Source organism: Oncorhynchus nerka, linkage group LG28 (genome assembly GCF_034236695.1).
Source record: "Oncorhynchus nerka isolate Pitt River linkage group LG28, Oner_Uvic_2.0, whole genome shotgun sequence".
Taxonomy (NCBI): Eukaryota; Metazoa; Chordata; class Actinopteri; order Salmoniformes; family Salmonidae; genus Oncorhynchus; species Oncorhynchus nerka.
Window position 1 is genome coordinate 6,628,154 of NC_088423.1, and position 12,989 is coordinate 6,641,142.

Consider the following 12,989-nt stretch of genomic DNA (forward strand, 5'->3'; position numbering starts at 1 on the left):
CTGAATAAAAATATAAATGCAACATATAAAGTGTTGTTTCCATGTTTCATGAGCGGAAATAAAAGATCCCAGAAATGTTCTATACTCACAAAAACGTATTTCTTTCTGATTTTGTACACACATTTGTTTACATCCCTGTTAGTGAGAATTTCTCCTTTGCCATCCACTTTACAGGTGTGGCAAATCAAGAAGTTAATTAAACAGCATGATCATTACACAGGTGCACCTTCTGCTAGGGACAATAAAAGGTCACTCTAAAATGTGTAGTGTTTTCACACAACACAATGCCACAGATGTCTCAAGTTGAGGGAGCGTGCAATTGGCATGCTCACTGCTGGAATGTCGACCAGAGTTGTTGCCAGAGAATTGAATGTTCATTTCTCTACCATATGCCGCCTCCAACGTTGTTTTAGAGAATTTCACAGAACGTCCAACCAACCTCACAGCCACAGACCATGTGTAACCACGCCAGCCCAGGACCTCCACATCTGGCAGGTGGTGGCCAGTCACCCGGATAGCTGATGAAACTGTGGGTTTGCACAACCGAATAATTTCTGCACAAACTGTCAGAAACCCTCTGAGGGAAGCTTATCTGCGTGCTAGTTGTCTGCACCAGGGTCTTGACCTGACTGCAGTTCGGCGTCGTAACCGACTTCAGTGGGCAAATGCTCACCTTCGATGGCCACTGGCACGCTGGAGAAGTGTGCTCTTCATTCATTTTTTCATTTTTTTCATGTATCCTTTATTTAACTAGGCAAGTCAATTTAACTCCTGTCTTCATGAATGAATCCCGGTTTAAATAGTAGCGGGCAGATGGTAGACAGCGTGTATGGCATCATGTGGGCGGGCGGTTTGCTGATGTCAACGTTGTGGAAGGAGTGCCCCGTGGTGGCAGTGGGGTTATGGTATTGGCAGGCACAAGCTACAGACAACAAACACAATTGCAGAGATCCTGAGGCTCATTGTCATGCCATTCTTCCAACCCTGTCACCTCACGTTTTAGCATGATAATGTACGGCCCCAAGGATCTGTATAAAATTCCTGGAGGTGAAAATGTCCCAGTTCTTCCATGGCCTGCATGTTTGGGATGCTCTGGATCAACGTGTACGACAGCGTGTTCCAGTTCTCGCCAACATCTAGCAACTTCACACAGTTATTGAAGAGGAGTGGGACAACATTCCACAGGTCACAATCAACAGCCTGATCAACTCTATGTGAAGGAAATGTGTCGTGCTGCATGAGGAAAATGGGGGTCACACCAGATACTGACTGGTTTTCTGATCCATGTCTCTACCTTTTTATTTTAAGTATCTGTGACCAACAGATGTATGTCTGAATTCCCAGTCATGTGAAATCCATAGATTATGGCCTAATGAATCTAATTGACTGATTTTTTTAATTGACTGATTTCCTTATAACCTCTTTTAAATTGTTGCTTGTTGCCTTAATATTTTTGTTCAGTGTAATATAGCTGACTATCCCTTGTCCTGTCTCCTGGGTGACATCATGTACTGTCTCCTGGTTCATATCATGTCCTGTCTCATATTATGTCCTGTCTCCTGGGTGAAATCATGTCCTGTGTACTGGGTCACTTGTCCTGTCTCCTGGGAAACATCATGTCCTGCCTCTTGTGTGACATGTCCTGTCTCCTGGGTCATATCATGTCCTGTCTCCTGGGTCACATCAACTCCTGTCTCCTGGGTCACATCAACTCCTGTCTCCTGGGTCACATCATGTCCTGTCTCCTGGGTCACATCATGTCCTGTCTCCTTGGTCACATCATATTCTGTCTCCTGGATCAAATCATGTCCTGTCTCCTTGGTCACATCATATCCTGTCTCCTGGGTGACATCATGTCCTGTCTCCTGGGTGACATCATGTCCTGTCTCCTGGGTGACATAAAGTCCTGTCTCTTGGGTGGCATGTCCTGTCTCCTGGGTCATATCATGTCCTGTCTCCTGGGTCACATCATGTCATGTCTCCTGGGTCATATCATGTCCTGTCTCCTGGGTCACATCATGTCCTGTCTCCTGGGTCACATCATGTCCTGTCTCCTGGGTCACATCATGCCCTGTCTACTGGGTCACATCATGTCCTGTCTACTGGGTCACATCATGTCCTACCTAAGGGATAGCCCTTTTTCTTTCCATTTTTGCCTAAATGACACCCAAATCTAACTGCCTGTAGCTCAGGCCCTGAAGCAAGGATATGCATATTCCTGGTACCATTTGAAAGGAAACACTTGAAAGTTTGTGGAAATGTGAATTGAATGTAGGAGAATATAACACAATACATAGGGTAGAAGAAAATACAAAGAAAAAAACAACAATTTTTTTCTACCACCATCTTTGAAATGCAACAGAAAGATCCCATTTCCAGCCATCACTCTGGTTGTAATTCTGATGGTGTCCACAAGATGGCAGCACTGTATGTGCAAAGATTCAGACGGATAACCTGAAGTATGAGCAAACTACATGACATTTAGTGTGGAGTCACCCAGGTACACTTTGGCAAATAGTGAAGGAGACACTTCATTCATATTACATTTTTCTGCAAGAATATCGTCAAATCTGTTTACTTCGAATGTGATTCAACTTTTCCAGTATTAGCAGCCATATTATAAGTTCAACATTTGCAAAACAACCAGTTTTCATAACTTCATAACTCTGAATATTCTTATAACTTTTGTCCAAAATGAAAAGGCATGCTGTCCTACAAGGTTAGTAGCTACATTTTACAACAGATACATGGTTTCCTCATTGGCTATCTAACTAGCTTTGTTTGACCCCGATTGGTGCTGATTTGACAAAGTTAGAGTCGTTCAAGTGAAGACCGGCGGCATCATCGACGTGCCATGACGGCGTCGCTCTCTGACCAAATATGGTGTCCTATAGGATATACTACACCCCCAATGATATAGTGAAGTCTCGTTATGTTCTAGGATTTGACTGGTTGAAACGTTTAGGGTGAGATTTTCACAGATTTCTTTCTTTGCAAATTGAACAAGTGGAAATACAAAATCTATCGTGCATGCTATATGGACCTTTTTAGGATATGAAAAAGTATTTTATCTAACAAAACGACACTTTATGTTATCTCTGGGACCCTTTGGATGATAAATCTGAGCAAGATTTCAGAATGTAAGTACACATTTCATCTCCAGAGGTGAATTTATCAAAACTAACGAGGTGAAAAAAAGTGTTTTGTTGTTAGGAGCTCTCCTCAAACAATAGCATGGCATTGTTTTGCATTAATAGCTACTGTAAATTGGACAGTGCAGTTATATTAACACGAATGTAACCTTTCAGCCAATATAAGACACTTATACGTACCAACATTTGTTGTTTCTCTAAAGTCGCTGCATGATTTACAATTGTCCCATTGACGGGACGCCGATCCCTATTGGAATTTTAGCAGCCAGGAAAAGGTGAAGCATTTTCTGCATGGTGCATCTTTAATCTAGCAAGGACACATCCTACAAGCAGGAAGATACACAAATGGATGATGACCTACAATGTGCCTATGTGTGTAACGGTCGTCGTAGGTGGAAAAAGGAGAGGACCAAGGTGCAGTGTGGTTAGTGTTCATATTGTAAATTTAATCAAAACGGAACACTAAACAAAATAACATCGAGGGGGAACGAAACAGTTCTGTCAGGTGATACACACAAAACAGAAAACATCTACCCACACCCAAAGTGGGAAAACAGGCTGCCTAAGTATGGTTCTCAATCAAAGACAACGATAACCAGCTGCCTCTGATTGGGAACCATACCAGGCCTAAACATAGAAACACAACACCTAGACATACAACATAGAATACCCACCCACATCACACCCTGACCAAATGAAAAATAGAAACATACAAAGCAATCTACGGTCAGGGCGTGACAAAGTGTCATAACAACGTTTGGTCAGTTGAACAGCACCATGTTACTACCTTGGCAATAGCTCCCCTGTCACCTCCCTAGTGTTGTACAAAATGATTTGTTGTGTTTTGTTGCTTCTACTTAGTCCTGAATTCCTCCTCACCACTCATGAAAGGCTGGTATATTCCCATGGCACTTTCACTTCCTGTCTGTTAGACAGTTAGGTTTTTTTCAGATTCTGGGTTCAGGTCTGGGGGGAGTGCCCAGAAGTTACTGCTCGAATAGGAAGTGAGAAGAGAGAGAAACAAAAGAGACAAATATGTCCAAACGCATATGTGCACCTAACGCTAACAAAAGTAGCTACTTGGACATAAATAACAGACTTTATCGAACAAATCAAGCATTTATTGTGGAACTGCGATTCCTGGGAGTGCATTCTGATGAAGATCATCAAAGGTAAGGGAATATTTCTTATGTAATTTCTGGTTTCTGTTGACTCCAACATGCTGCTAATTTGATACATTTTCTGAGCGCCGTCTCAGATTATTGCATGGTTTGCTTTTTCCGTTAAAAAAAATGAAATCTGACATAGGGGTTGCATTAAGGAGAGGTATATCTATAATTACATGTGTATAACTTGTATTATCATCTACATTTATGATGAGTATTTCTGTTGAATCGATGTGGCTATGCAAAATCACTGGATGTTTTTGGAACTAGTGAATGTACCGCACCAATGTAAACTCAGATTTTTAATATAAATATGAACTTTATCAAACAAAACATTAATGTATTGTGTAACATGAAGTCCTTTGAGTGTCATCTGATGAAGATCATCAAAGGTTAGTGATTAATTTATGTCTATTTGTGCTTTTTGTGACTCCTCTCTTTGGCTGGAAAAATGGCTGTGTTTTTCTGTGGCCTGGTGGTGACCTAACATAATCGTTTGTGGTGCTTTCGCCATAAAGCATATTTGAAATCGTACACAGTGGTGGGATTAACAACAAGATTACCTTTAAAACGGTATAAGATACATGTATGTTTGAGGAATTTTAATTATGAGATTTCTGTTTTGAATTTGCGCCCTGCACTTTCACTGGTTGTTGTCATATCATCCCGTTAACGGGATTGCAGCCCTAAGAAGTTTTAATAGTCTATGTTATCGCAGAAACTGACTCAACCGGCATGAATACCTGGCCGTCCCATCTTCAGTCAGCTGTTTGTCCATAAAATATCAACAATAGTAATGATTTTCAGAGGTTATGGCGGTTTATTTTATTTTCATGGCGGTCTTCATCCTTAACCGTTGGTTACATGGTTCTATGGTAATTGTGCCAGCCCTAGACACACAGAGTTTACTCATGGGTCATTGTTCCAATATTTGCATGTGGCTAGGAGATGATACGTTTGCAAATACAGTTGCCATGTGTGACTGACTGTCTGCATATGAATGCACTCTGGGCTCAGTCAGTGAGTGACAAATTTCCCCTGAGATTGGGAGATGATTAATGGATTTAGTGATAGCCAGCCAGTATGTGTCAGCCAGACAGGAAAGTTAAGTCAGACATACTATACTAGACACACTAAGAACATCAGCTGCATTAACCTTATAGTACCTCAGCATTGACATTAGCATCAATATTAATGATGATTAAAAACAAACAAAACCAATTTCCCTCAAGGGATTATGAACTATTTCTATGGAACTGGTGAGATGTTAGCCTATTTACCAGCCTCTCTCTGCTGTTCAGTGGAAGATCAAGACAGATATGAATATGCCCCTCATAGACAGTTTGTGTGCAACATGCTCTTTGATTGATGCTAGTTATACCAGACAGGGCCTGTCGGTGTGGTGGGGGCCAGCTGTGTGGCTACAGTCAATATCTCGTTAATGATGAAGGCCTGACCAACTGCATGAAACAAATCCACTGGTAGACACGAGAAGAAAAGATAAGTGAATGAAGAATGAACATACAGTATATATACACTATATACACACGGTATATACACTATATACACACACTATATATACAGCAGTATGTGGACACCCTTTCAAATGAGTGGGTTTGGCTATTTCAGCCACACCTGTTGCTGACAGGTGTATACAATCGAGCACACAGCCATGCAATCTCCATAGACAAACACTGGTAGTAGAAAGGCCTTACTGAGGAGCTCAGTGACTTTCAACGTGGCACCGTCATAGAATGCCATCTTCCCAACAAGTCAGTTCATCAAATTTCAGCCCTGCTGGAGCTGCCCTGCTATTATTGTGAAGTGGAAAAGTCTAGGACAACCGACTGCTGAAGTGGGTAGCACTTAAAAATTGTCTGTCCTTGGATGCAACACTCACTACTGAGTTGCAAACTGCCTCTGGAAGAAACGTCAGCACAATAACTGTTCGACAGGAGCTTCTTGAAATGGGTTTCCATGGGCGAGCAGCCGCACACAAGTCTAAGATCACCATTCTAAATGCCAAGCTTTGGCTGGAGTGTTGTAAAGCTTGCAGCCATTGTACTCTGGAGCAGTGGAAACATGTTCTCTGGAGTGATGAATCCCGCGTCAGCATCTGGCAGTTCGATGGACTAATCTGGGTTTGGTGGATGCCAGGAAAATGCTACCAGCCCAAAGGCATAATGCCAACTGTAAAGTTTGGTGGAGGTTGAATAATGGTCTGGGGCTGTTTTTCATGGTTCAGGCTATGCCCCTTACATGCTGACTATGTCTGCATGCACCATTGTGTGCATGTTGATTTTGTCCATCCACACCAGACGCAATCAGGACACGCAGGTTGAAATATCAAAACTAACTACAGTGGGGAGAACAAGTATTTGATACACTGCCAATTTTGCAGGTTTTCCTACTTACAAAGCATGTAGAGGTCTGTCATTTTTATCATAGGTACAGTTCAACTGTGAGAGACGGAATCTAAAACAAAAATCCAGAAAATCACATTGTATGATTTTTAAGTAATTCATTTGCATTTTATTGCATGACCAACTCCATATTAATGCCCATGATTTTGGAATGAGATGTTTGATGAGCAGGTGTCCACATACACTACATGACCAAAATGATCTCCCAGAGACAAAGAGACTGTCACGTTCTGACCTTTATTTCCTTTGTTTTGTATTTATTTAGTATGGTCAGGGCGTGAGTTGGGTGGGCAGTCTATGTTTGTTTTTCTATGATTTGGGTATTTCTATGTTTCGGCCTAGTATGGTTCTCAATCAGAGGCAGGTGTCATTAGTTGTCTCTGATTGAGAATCATACTTATGTAGCCTGGGTTGCACTGTTTGTTTGTGGGTGATTGTCTATGTTGATGGCTTGTTTCAGCGCAGCTCACATTAGCTTCACGGTTGTTATTTTGTTTACTGTTTTTTGTATAGTGTTTCTGTGTTCAGTTCTTTCTTTAATTAAACATTCAACATGAACACATATCACGCTGCATTTTGGTCCTCCGATCCTTCTCGCCTCTCCTCTTCAGATGAAGAGGAGGACGACCGTGACAGAGACGGAGGGAGAGAGTGGTAAGGTCCACTCCATGCTGCAGCGAGATTGGCTTTACGTCTCCAAAGACCTCCAACTGCAACCAGGCCAGCCCTCGCCCCTTTCGGTCCCACTTTGTAACCCCTCTATGGTGGCACAGAAGATCTGGTCACATTTGTGTATTTTCATCTTTCCGTTCTGTGTATGTTCATCTTGGAGGAGGTGCCTCCCTCACTTGTGACTTGGTACCATCTGCATAAACAGTAGGATGGATGACGAAGATCATAGCCACTGGTGTCAGAAACCAGTACAAAGGACGGATGGCGAAAATGAATGGTGTCAGAATATCACGTTTTAGGGAAGACCCAGATGCAGATGTTGTCGAAGTAACAACGCGTATTACTAGAACAGGGGGCAGGCACAAACGACAGGTCAAGGGCAGGCAGAGGTCAGTAATCCAGAACAGAGTCCAAAAGGTACAGAACAGCAGGGCAGGCAGAGGTCAACAATCCAGTGTGGTGTGACAAGGTACAGGACGGCAGGCAGGCTCAGGGTCAGGGCAGGCAGAATGGTCAAAACCGGTAAAACTAGAAAACAGGAACTAGAAACAGACAGGAGCAAGGGGAAAACCGCTGGTAGGCTTTACGGACAAAACTAACTGGCAACAGATAAACAGAGAACACAGGTATAAATACACTGGGGATAATTGGGAAGATGGGCGACACCTGGAGGGGGTGGAGACAAGCACAAAGACAGGTGAAAAAGATCAGGGTGTGCCACAGAAACCAGTACAAAGGATGCATGACGAAGATCAAAGTTAATAGTGTCAGAAACCAGTACAAAGGATGGATGTCAAAGATCAAAGCTAATTGTGTCTTAAACACTACACTTATTTTTAACTGAACTGTCTATCCAAGTATTACATTTTTAAATGGATCAAATGTCTGCCCAGATTAAAATATGTCTCCCTCCCCCCTCTTAATGCACACATGGCCACACACTTGGCATGAGCGCATAGCTGAGAGGAGATGTATAGTGGACCACTCAGGCGGGGGTTAACACCCTTCCAGACGCAGCCTCACTGGGCAGGGTAAAGGAGGGCCAAGTAGAACTCTAATCCTCACACTGGCTGGGCTAGCCTTTTTGTTAGGTGTCCATTATTATGGATGTCTCTGAGTGCCATCTGGGGGCTTTGTGTGCCCCGCGGCCAGCTTTATTACCAGGAGGGCTCTGCTACAATGGGGATGGGGACCTTGTTGAGAGGAGGACTAAAGGGGGCTGTGCCATGCCCTCTCTCTGTCCCTTCTGCGACTCCCACCCCGCCCGCCCGCCTTCACCATGCTCATCCCCTTGCGCCCCGCCACAGTCCTGCAGCTGCCACACTCACTGACAAAACCAGTGCTGGATGCTGGGGCCCCAGACAGACAGCCAGTCTCCCTGCACCACAGCTGTGGGGTGGTGGACACATCTTTGGCTCCCAGGGTGGGAGATGAGGGTGAGGTTCAACACCCTGACTGAATAATCTAAAGTTTAGTAAAGCAGGAGGATTAGAGGGCCAAGTTCACTAGCTAGCTACAGAATAAATAAACAACTGAATGAAGAAACCGTCGTCATATCTATGGCATTCTTTAATGGCATGGGTAATCTCTTGTGGACAGCAGTGATGAGGGAAAAAAATTGCTAGTTACATATTGCAATATTATTTTGGACTCCAAGTATAGATTTGTAAAAAATAAAATACAGTGTAGATATTGGTAATGTTGTAAATGACTATTGTAACTGGAAACAGCTGATTTTTTTATGGAAGAACGACATAGGCGTACAGAGGCCCATTATCAGCAACCATCACTCCTGTGTTCCAATGGCACTTTGTGTTAGCTAAGCTAAAGTTTATCATTTTAAAATGCTAATTTATCATTAGAAAACCCTTTTGCAATTATGTTAGCACAGCTGAAAACTGTTGTCCTGATTAAAGAAGCAATAAAATTGGCCTTCTTTAGACTAGTTGAGTATCTGGAGAATCAGCATTTGTGGGTTCGATTACAGGCTCAAAATGGCCAGAAACAAAAAACTTTCTTCTGAAACTCGTCAGTCTATTCTTGTTCTGAGAAATGAAGGCTGTTCCATGTGAGAAAGAAGCTGAATAACATTACCTATCGTATCGACACCGAAGTATCGTTATAGTATCGTGAGGCCCCTGGAAATTCCCAGCCCTAGTGGACAGAAGCACATAACATAAATGGAGATGATGGTGGACTTCAGGAAACAGCAGAGGCAGCAGCCCCCTATCTACATCGACGGGACAGTAGTGGAGAAGGTGGAATGTTTTAAGTTCCACGGCGTGCACATCATGGAAATGGTCCACCTACACAGACAGCATGGTGAAGAGGGAGCAGCAGCACCGCTTCAACCTCAGGAGGCTGAAGAAATTTGGCTTGTCACCAAAAACAATCAAACTTTTACAGATACACAATCGAGAGCATCCTGTCGGGCTGTATCAGCGCCTGGTACGGCAACTGCTCCGCCCACAATCGTAAGGCTCTCCAGAGGGTGGTGAAGTCTGCACAACGCATCACCAGGGGCAAACTACCTGCCCTCCAGGAACTACACCACCCGATGTCACAGGAATAGACAGTGGGGGGGAAATGATTTAGTCAGCCACCAATTGTGAGAGAGGCCTGTAATCACCCATAATTTGCAAATAAATTCATAAAAAGTCCTACAATGTGATTTTCTGGATATTTTTTTCTCATTTTGTCTGTCATAGTTGAAGTGTACCTATGATGAAAATTACCAGCCTCCCTCATCTTTTTAAGTGGGAGAACTTGCACAATTGATGGCTGACTAAATACTTTCTTGCCCCACTGTATATATACAGTTGATGTCGGAGGTTTGCATACACCTTAGCCAAATACATTTAAACTCCGTTTTTCACAATTCCTGACATTTAATCCTAGTAAAAAAAATCTCTGTTTTAGATCAGTTAGGATCACCAATTTATTTTAAGAATGTGAAATGTCAGAATAATAGTAGAGAGAATGTTTTATTTCAGCTTTTATTTCCTTCATCACATTCCCAGTGGGTCAGAAGTTTAGATACACTTAATTAGTATTTGGTAGCATTGCCTTTAAATTGTTTAACTTGGGTCAAACGTTTTGGGTAGCCTTCCACAAGCTTCCCACAATATGTTGGGTGAATTTTGGCCTATTCCTCTATACATAGCTGGTGTAAGTGAGTCAGGTTTGTAGGCCTCCTTGCTCGCAAACGCTTTTTCAGTTCTGCCCACAAGTTTTCGATGGGCTTGAGGTCAGGGCTTTGTGATGGCCACTCCAATACCTTGATGCCTTGATAAGCTCCTTTCCTGAGGACGGCTCACCTCTCACAGTTCTGGGCGACTTTAACCTCCCCACGTCTACCTTTGACTCATTCCTCTCTGCCTCCTTCTTTCCACTCCTCTCCTCTTTTGACCTCACCCTCTCACCTTCCCCCCCTACTCACAAGGCAGGAAATACGCTCGACCTCATCTTTACTAGATGCTGTTCTTCCACTAACCTCATTGCAACTCCCCTCCAAGTCTCCGACCACTACCTTGTATCCTTTTCCCTCTCGCTCTCATCCAACACTTCCCACACTGCCCCTACTCGGATGGTATCGCGCCGTCCCAACCTTCGCTCTCTCTCCCCCGCTACTCTCTCCTCTTCCATCCTATCATCTCTTCCCTCTGCTCAAACCTTCTCCAACCTATCTCCTGATTCTGCCTCCTCAACCCTCCTCTCCTCCCTTTCTGCATCCTTTGACTCTCTATGTCCCCTATCCTCCAGGCCGGCTCGGTCCTCCCCTCCCGCTCCGTGGCTCGACGACTCATTGCGAGCTCACAGAACAGGGCTCCGGGCAGCCGAGCGGAAATGGAGGAAAACTCGCCTCCTGCGGACCTGGCATCCTTTCACTCCCTCCTCTCTACATTTTCCTCTTCTGTCGCTGCTGCTAAAGCCACTTTCTACCACTCTAAATTCCAAGCATCTGCCTCTAACCCTAGGAAGCTCTTTGCCACCTTCTCCTCCCTCCTGAATCCTCCTCCCCCTCCCCCTCCTCCCTCTCTGCAGATGACTTCGTCAACCATTTTGAAAAGAAGGTCGACGACATCCGATCCTCGTTTGCTAAGTCAAACGACACCGCTGGTTCTGCTCACACTGCCCTACCCTGTGCTCTGACCTCTTTCTCCCCTCTCTCTCCAGATGAAATCTCGCGTCTTGTAACGGCCGGCCGCCCAACAACCTGCCCGCTTGACCCTATCCCCTCCTCTCTTCTCCAGACCATTTCCGGAGACCTTCTCCCTTACCTCACCTCGCTCATCAACTCATCCCTGACCGCTGGCTACGTCCCTTCCGTCTTCAAGAGAGCGAGAGTTGCACCCCTTCTGAAAAAACCTACACTCGATCCCTCCGATGTCAACAACTACAGACCAGTATCCCTTCTTTCTTTTCTCTCCAAAACTCTTGAACGTGCCGTCCTTGGCCAGCTCTCCCGCTATCTCTCTCAGAATGACCTTCTTGATCCAAATCAGTCAGGTTTCAAGACTAGTCATTCAACTGAGACTGCTCTTCTCTGTATCACGGAGGCGCTCCGCACTGCTAAAGCTAACTCTCTCTCCTCTGCTCTCATCCTTCTAGACCTATCGGCTGCCTTCGATACTGTGAACCATCAGATCCTCCTCTCCACCCTCTCCGAGTTGGGCATCTCCGGCGCGGCCCACGCTTGGATTGCGTCCTACCTGACAGGTCGCTCCTACCAGGTGGCGTGGCGAGAATCCGTCTCCTCACCACGTGCTCTCACCACTGGTGTCCCCAGGGCTCTGTTCTAGGCCCTCTCCTATTCTCGCTATACACCAAGTCACTTGGCTCTGTCATAACCTCACATGGTCTCTCCTATCATTGCTATGCAGACGACACACAATTAATCTTCTCCTTTCCCCCTTCTGATGACCAGGTGGCGAATCGCATCTCTGCATGTCTGGCAGACATATCAGTGTGGATGACGGATCACCACCTCAAGCTGAACCTCGGCAAGACGGAGCTGCTCTTCCTCCCAGGGAAGGACTGCCCGTTCCATGATCTCGCCATCACGGTTGACAACTCCACTGTGTCCTCCTCCCAGAGCGCTAAGAACCTTGGCGTGATCCTGGACAACACCCTGTCGTTCTCAACTAACATCAAGGCGGTGGCCCGTTCCTGTAGGTTCATGCTCTACAACATCCGCAGAGTACGACCCTGCCTCACACAGGAAGCGGCGCAGGTCCTAATCCAGGCACTTGTCATCTCCCGTCTGGATTACTGCAACTCGCTGTTGGCTGGGCTCCCTGCCTGTGCCATTAAACCCCTACAACTCATCCAGAACGCCGCAGCCCGTCTGGTGTTCAACCTTCCCAAGTTCTCTCACGTCACCCCGCTCCTCCGCTCTCTCCACTGGCTTCCAGTTGAAGCTCGCATCCGCTACAAGACCATGGTGCTTGCCTACGGAGCTGTGAGGGGAACGGCACCTCAGTACCTCCAGGCTCTGATCAGGCCCTACACCCAAACAAGGGCACTGCGTTCATCCACCTCTGGCCTGCTCGCCTCCCTACCACTGAGGAAGTACA